This window comes from Triticum urartu, chromosome 4 (assembly GCF_003073215.2).
Source record: "Triticum urartu cultivar G1812 chromosome 4, Tu2.1, whole genome shotgun sequence".
Lineage (NCBI taxonomy): Eukaryota > Viridiplantae > Streptophyta > Magnoliopsida > Poales > Poaceae > Triticum > Triticum urartu.
Window position 1 is genome coordinate 176,278,262 of NC_053025.1, and position 7,670 is coordinate 176,285,931.

At 41.3% G+C, this 7,670-nt stretch overlaps 1 long non-coding RNA gene across 8 annotated transcripts; it reads left to right on the top strand.

Moving 5' to 3' along the window:
* Positions 1-1,415: 1,415 nt before the first annotated feature.
* On the top strand, positions 1,416-5,995 carry LOC125551228. 8 transcript variants are annotated; one of them, XR_007302292.1, is made up of 6 exons: positions 1,417-2,249; positions 2,330-2,909; positions 3,001-3,933; positions 4,061-4,145; positions 5,296-5,342; positions 5,545-5,995. It is a non-coding gene; the product is annotated as an uncharacterized LOC125551228 (long non-coding RNA). The 8 variants fall into 8 exon arrangements; XR_007302298.1 differs by having other exon boundaries at positions 4,084-4,145; XR_007302295.1 differs by having other exon boundaries at positions 4,099-4,145.
* Positions 5,996-7,670: the final 1,675 nt, after the last annotated feature.

Here is a 7,670-nt window from a genome sequence, read left to right on the forward strand (position 1 = left end):
TTACAAACGTAAAAATATAGTCTAAAATACACATAAACTGCAAATTTTCTTGTCTTATGACCTATATTTTTAGGGTTTTTATCATTTATGCCATCGGTTGTGTCCCACTACTCAGTTTTGCCACTAGGAATTTTAACTGCTCAAAAATGTCATCGCTTTGTTAGACACGTGTTCAAAAATGCCACTGGACATCATTATTGTGATCTCAAATCTCTTTTGCCATGTTATAATGACATTAATACCTATGAACCAGCATGCCAGCTCTCCTTCTATCTTACTGCAATAAAGTGTGGGGCCCACTTGATCCCAACGACGTTCTTATTTTTCTATAAAATTATTCGCTTGGTTACTCCTGACAAGTGGGGCCACATTTATCATTGTGCGACAGAGAGAACTGACATGTGGGTCTAGGCTTATTTTTGTCATATAACATGGTCAATGAGTTTAATGTGAAAATAACGATGTCTAATGGAATTTTTGAGGAAACATCTAACGGAACGATGGCATTTTTGAGCAAACATCTCGCAGATCGATGGCATTTTTGAGTAGTTGTAACTTCTAATGGCAAAACTGAGTAGTGGGACACAACTAGTGACAAAAATGATAAAAACCTATATTTTTATTTTGTTATGTCAAATTTTACGTAGTGAATCAATAGAAATGTAACTATTTGAATTTAAAACGTAATTTAATTATGAAATGATCGTAAGATTACCTCGGGTGAAGAATAACTTATTCTGCATCCTGGGTGATGAATAGTAACACTATATATGTATATATTGAGTGAGGAATATTTATTCTTCACCCTCCTCTATTTTAACACCAATGCACTGAAATTTTACGTTCCGTAAGTTTTGTCTTATTTCTGACGTAAAAAGAGACCGTAAAAAATTATATAACCGCCGTAAAAAGTATTTTATGTTATATAAAATTACAAACGTAAAAACATAGTGTAAAATATATATAAACTTCAAATTTTCTTATCTTATGATCTATATTTTTATTTTTTATATCAAATTTTACGCAGTGAATCAATAGGAATATAACTATTTGAATTCCAGACATAATTTAATTATGAAATGATCGTAAGATTACCTCGGACGAAGAATAACTTATTATGCACCCTGGGTGATGAATAGTACCACTAACATATTTTTTACGATGATTATATATTTTCTTACGATTTTTTTTACGTCGGAAATAAGACAAAACTTACGAAACGTAAAATTATGATGCATTAATGATAAAATAGAGAATAGAGAGGGTGAAGAATAACTAATCCTCACCCAGTGTGTATATATATATATAGACACACACTGTTACTAGTAACAAAATGATATCTGTTACCCCTCAGCCCTATAAGGCCCGATCTGCAGTTTCGGAACAGATAGCGTAGAAACTAAAAAAGAAAAGAAGCCCACCCCGAACGGCACAAAATAGGAAAAAAGAAAACCCACCCCATCTTCCCCATCTTGTCGTCGACCCACCACATCCGGCACCCCGCTGCCGGCCACCTCCCGGCGCCCCGGCTTCTTGACCCGCCGCCAGCCACCTCCGGCGCCCCAACTTCTTGACCCGCCGCCAGCCACCTCACCATGCCCCTGATTCTTTCCCTGCCACCTCCCCGCGGCCCGACTTCTTTCCCGCCTCCGGCCTCCTCCTCGCGCCCCGGCTTCTTCCCGGCCGTCGGCCTCCTCCTCGCGCCCCAGCTTCTTCCCCGCCGCCGGCCTCCTCCTCTTGCCCCGACTTCTTCCCCGTTGCCGGCCTCCTCCTCGCGCCCCAGCTTCTTCCCCTCCGTTGGCCTTCTCGTCGCGTCCCGGCTTCTTCCCCGCCGGAGCGGCCAACCACAAGATCCGGTCGCCACATCCCCATGACGCCCCCAGCAACGGCGCCCGGACCTCGACACCACCCGGCTCGGGGGACTCCAAGCCCCGGCGCTGCCGACCCCTGCACTACCTCATCCGGCGACGATCCACGCCATCACTCTGCCTCGTTCCGGTGGGGGATCCATGGCCACTACGCCAGTCCAATACCACCGCCGCAAGCCGGCCACATCCACAATGACCAGACCGGCTGCCCCGCGCCTCAGCCCCCCGTATGCACGCCACCAAGTGCCTCTGTGCACTACCCCCGCCTCCCCCATCAGGTTGCAGCCCGAGCCACACGGTGCCGCATCTTGTTGAGATCACTGCCTTGCCGTGGTTCCAGCGGTACACAGGAGGATGGATGCCCTGGTGCCGTACGTCCAGGTTGGTATTGATGCTCCGGCCAACTCCATTGATATTCTCAATAAATGCTCCACTGCTAACTCCATTTGAAGTTTTGTCAGGTTTTGATGCGATGCTCTTCTGCTCATGACGCTGGAGCCCTAGTGCCCCACTACACATGAAACGAGAGACATGTACAGAAGTTCACCTAAAAAAAGGCTAGCAGTTCTTCCCAAAGAGACAACAGTTCTAAGAAAAGAAGGTAGAAAAAAAGGGTAGCTCAACGTACAAAAAATTGGAGGTTTAGAGACCACAAACAAAGACGAAAACAATTTCAGTGGCACAATCAGTTTAGTTTCTATTTTTAGTTCAGTTCAATTATTATTTTTAGTTTCGTTCAGTTCAATATTGTCAATGAACTGATATACATACAAATAAGAAATTATATTCATTTATTTGGTACAGACTTAGTTATTAGTTTTGGAGACCAGAATATCAGTTCAGTTATTTTATCATTTTGTACCGATTCCACTCATTGTATGAACTGGTGCATCACCATGGAAGTAAAAAAGAAAGGAAACATCAGTCCAGCTACTAGACATGGATGTGATTTTCTATGTAGATATCTAGCGGGAGCTGCAGCTGGTGAGCGTCTGTGCCCTGCTGATTGCGTGCAAGTACGATGAGATTTGGGCTCCAGAGGTACGTAGGTTGAATGATGGATCATCCATCCATTCTGCTGTTTGTTCGTTCATTGAGTCCGCGTTCTGATTGGTGGCTGTTTTGTGCGTAGGGATGGCAATTTTTCCCATGGGTATGGGTACCCGTGGGTACCCTACCCGAAAACAATGGGAATGGGCAAGACTTGAAGAGATTTTCTACCCACGGGTAATGGGTACCCATATCCACAAAATGTATGGGTAGGGCATGGGTAAGAAATTGTGCCCATGGGTAACCCAATGGATACCCAGAAAAAAATAACAAATGAAAATAATTCCTATAACATGTGGGGTTAACATCCAACTCATATGGTCTAACCCTAAATCTCGTATTCCTTAAACAAGTCATAGCTCATAGGCTCATAATCACCTGCTTGCCACTCCTCATACGTCCTATGTGACTCCTCAAAAATATGAAATATCGACTCTTTGCTACCAGACTCTTGTCGAACACTCGATCCAGCGATCCCCAATTCCCACCACCGCCTTCCACTACGTCGGCCTTCCACCAACCGCTGCTCATACTCCCCTGATGCCTCCAAGAGGCCACCCACTGGAGGAGGCCACATACGTGCTATAGTTCTCTACCATGATCACTTGAATTTTGAACTCATTTCTCTACCTCTTAAGAATTTGAATGCTATATATTGTACCCAATGGATACCCATTGGGTATAGGATACCCGATGGGTATGGGCATGGGTGTCAGTTTATACCCATGGGTATTGAAGTGGGTGGGTATAAAAAATTTCTATGGGTATGGGTTTGGGTAGAAGGAGGTTGTACCCGCCCATACCCTACCCATTGCCATCCCTATTTGTGCGCCAACCTGCAGGTGAATGACTTCAAATTGTTCTCCGACAACACATATACAGGGAGCAGATTCTGAGGATGGAGAAGGCAATCCTGAACATGCTTGAGTGGAACTTGACAGTGCCCACACCTTACGTCTTCCTTGTCCGATTCGCCAAGGCCGCGTCCTCCTGAGATAAGAAGAACGGCAAGGAGGTAAAAGGAACACCAGATTTTTAGCAAATTCTTCAGATGTAGTACGTATCTTCCATTTTGCCAAAGCAGTGAGTCTATGTGCTGAAGTTTCTCGCGTCTTCTCTTGGATGTATTTGTCTAAATGGAGAGCACTGTCTTTTTTGTGTGGAGCTGGCGCTGCTGCAGTATGGACAGGAACAATGTGTTGATGTCGAGCAAAACACAGAGACAAGGTTAGGGATTTTGTTTTTGTTCTAAAGTATTTATCTGCATGCGTAAGTTTGAAGATTGTTGTAGAGCGAGTTCAAGTGTGGTTTCGTGAAAAAATTCTCGGTTTTGCACACCAGCCCCTTTGCTTTGCACATTGCTTGGTTATGCATGACTGCTGATGGATGCAGCAAGCGTTTATATTAGTTTGATCTTGTGCAAGACTCAATTTTGTCTCGGTTTTCGTGGATGCTAGCTGGCAATACGTCCAACATTCTTGCGGCGATAGCGGCCACCACTAAGGGCATTTGCGTCCAGCACTCGAGCTACATGCTCGACGGTTGCACACTGCCGACATGGGCATGCACAAAGATATTAAGTAGATGTTTGTTAGTTCAGTTTTTTATTGATTTACCTTGTTTAAGTAGTAGTGCAGCAATAAAAGGTGTAGTTGTACTGAAGTTTTAGTTGCTATATGAGGAACCCAGAGGCCATTTATTTTGGTTTTCAGTTCAGCTTGTCTGTTCTTTTCGGTCTGGATGCTTTATTGCGCATAATCTTGAGGAAATCCCCAAAAATCATATGTCTCATGTGAATCTTGATCAGTTCATCAGTTTGTCAGGAAAATATCATCTACAAGAAGAATTGCAATCTCGTAATGTGAAGTATGTTGTAGTCTATACCTGTAGAGTGCATTTTTGCAGTGCTGGTATTCGTGGTCACTCTTTTATGTTAGAAACAATGGATATATATTTATATTTTGTAGTGTCAGTACTTGAGAACAAAAGGTTCAGTTTCCAAACTTTAAACAGTTCATCGCAAGCTTTCGGTGTAGCAAGACATGCGCCAATGTGTGTGTGCACTTGATGCAACTCTATTGCAGTATATGAAGTTCATGCGATTTTCATGCATCAACAATCTGATAGAGAGCACCATTCTTTTCTGAATTTTGTAATTAAGAAATATCACCCTTTCTATATTTTGAACACTAGCTAGTGCTTTCTTTCGTTGTTATAGTCAAAAAGTAGTACATGTATTTAGTTATGGTGATAGTGATACTAACCAGACCAAGCTAGTTCAATCGTTTTACCAAATTCTAGAAATTCTCCATATATGCAAGAGCCAACCGGACGTCTTTGTCTAGCCTGACTTGGGACGGCTTCTTTGCAACTGCAGGTTAGAAAGTTCAACATGTGATTGGAATTCAGTGCGAAAAGCTGCAGGTTAGAAGTTCATCTTCTGTTCTGCCCCTAGAAAGAAGTTTGTCTTGTAAAGGTTGAAGCTAATGGGCTAGGAAGCTTTATAAGAAATTGATTTGTGTGTTCATTGAAAAAGTTTGGTTTGCCTGTTCCATGAAAATGTCTTGCTAAAGAAATATCTCTTGTGCACTTATTTATTCGCCTGAATATTTGGTTTGATTCTCAGGTGCGAGATGGCGGCCGCCGACGTTGCTAAATCCTTCTACAAACTAGTGGTTGGCTGCTTCGAGCGGTAAATGTGGTCGGATTCAGCAGCTAGCTCTTCCTCGAGCAACCATTTGGAGAATTTTATTGTCTTCTTGTGGTGGTGATTGATTTTAGGATCAGTAAATTTGACATTGGTAGCTAGCTTGCGTATGGAACCTGCAAGTTCAATATTGGTATTAGATTTAGTTTCTTGTTGTACAAATGTCCCAGTTCAGCTACAGAAATCATGCAGGTTTAGTGATGATGATACCATAAGTTCGGACAAGAAAATTTATGTATATGATGAGATGATTGCTACTTCAAAGAAGGTATAGTACATGACAGCTTGATGTGCATACAAGAATAAAGAAAATGTTTGAATCAAAAATATTGATCAGTACTAATTAAAAACAATGATTAGTTTTAAAAGATGGTTAGCTTTTGGTATTCTGAGACGTTGACGTTCAAGTTCTACAACTGATCTGTCCAAATGGGACAATGAGGTCAATCCAGCAGGTGCTCTCCAGTGACATGTCAGTGCGTCGCCCACTCGTCCCCATGCCTCTCTGCCACACGTCGTGCCGTGCCGGCTTGCCATCAACCACCATTGTGGCAGCCCTGTAGTGCTTCCGCGATCACCACAAGCAGCTTCCTTCTATCGTTGCCCTCGCCCTGCTCTCCTGCATATTGGCATTGTAAAAACACAACAAGTTCACAATTAAAAAAATTGTAAGTTCAACACGACGCCCCAGATAAGTTTGAGAAAAAAACTCAAACAAAATGGAACCCAATGAAAAATCAAATGGTAAAAAATTCAAGTCGCAAAACAAGAGAAGTCCAAAACATCTTCCTTTAAAAAAAATATCATTTAGTTCAACGATGTAAACCATGCAAGTTCGGGGACTATGATACCCAAAAAACAAAGTGAAGTGTAGTATGTGAAAATATGCTCAGTACAAACCCATACGAACATTAGTGCAAGTACTCTTTTCTTGGAACCATTCAAAATACTCTGAAAAAAATACCTCAGTACAAGCACACACATAGATCAGTACGAATACTCTGTTTTTCGGACAGAAAAACAACACGATGAGTCTCACCGTATTCAAAATTACTCTTATTCAAAATTACTCTTAAAAGATGGGAGTAAGTACAAAATCATAAAGACATCCGTTTAAAGTACTCTTTTTTTAGAGCCATTCAAAACTACTTTGTGAAAAATACCTCAGTACAAACATAGACATACTTCAGTACGAGTACTCTGTTTTTTAGAGAGGAAAAAACAACACGATGGATTTCACCTTCTTCAAAATTACTCTTAAACGGTTGCAAAGTAGAGAAAATGTTCAACATGACTAAGTTTCGCATTTTCGATAGCTATCCAACGGTATATTATTTTCCCTATTTCGACGAACTTTAAAAAAACCGCATTCGAAAACAAATTTGACCATTTTTGAATTCGTGTTTAAACCGTAAGGAATTAGAAAGAACTTTCAATACGAAAAAGTTGCGCATTTTCCATAGCTTTCCAACACCATATCAATACGAATACGAAAAACTTTCAATCCGACAGACTGTTTGCAAAAAAACGCAAAAATACGTTTCACCCAGAATTTCACCGTTTTTCAAATTACTTTGAAATTCTATATAATTTGAAAAAACAGTAGATATATGGAAGATGCGGATTTTTACCAGCTTTCCAACGCCATCTTATTTGTTCAATTTCTACAAGCCGTTTGGAAATTGAGTCCAAAATACGATTTGTGTTTTCAGTTTTTAAAAAAATGGTTTTTTCAAAACTGCTCTTAAACCGTGATTGCAAAAAATTCCTACATATTTATAATGTAGATGTCAAGAGCTTTCCAATGATATATTACATGCCCCATTCCGACGAAAAGACGATCAGTTCGACGAGATGAAAATTATCAGTACAACCGCCTGAAACCATCGGTTCAAGTAGGGTAACAGAATATATTCTATTACGCGAAACAGAATAGCCCAGATAATATTATCAGAGTAGTTATTCTGATAACACTTCCGCACTACATGCTCAACGCAAGAGCACTGCTCTTTCTTTAACAAGAGCACTGCATTACACAGACTAGT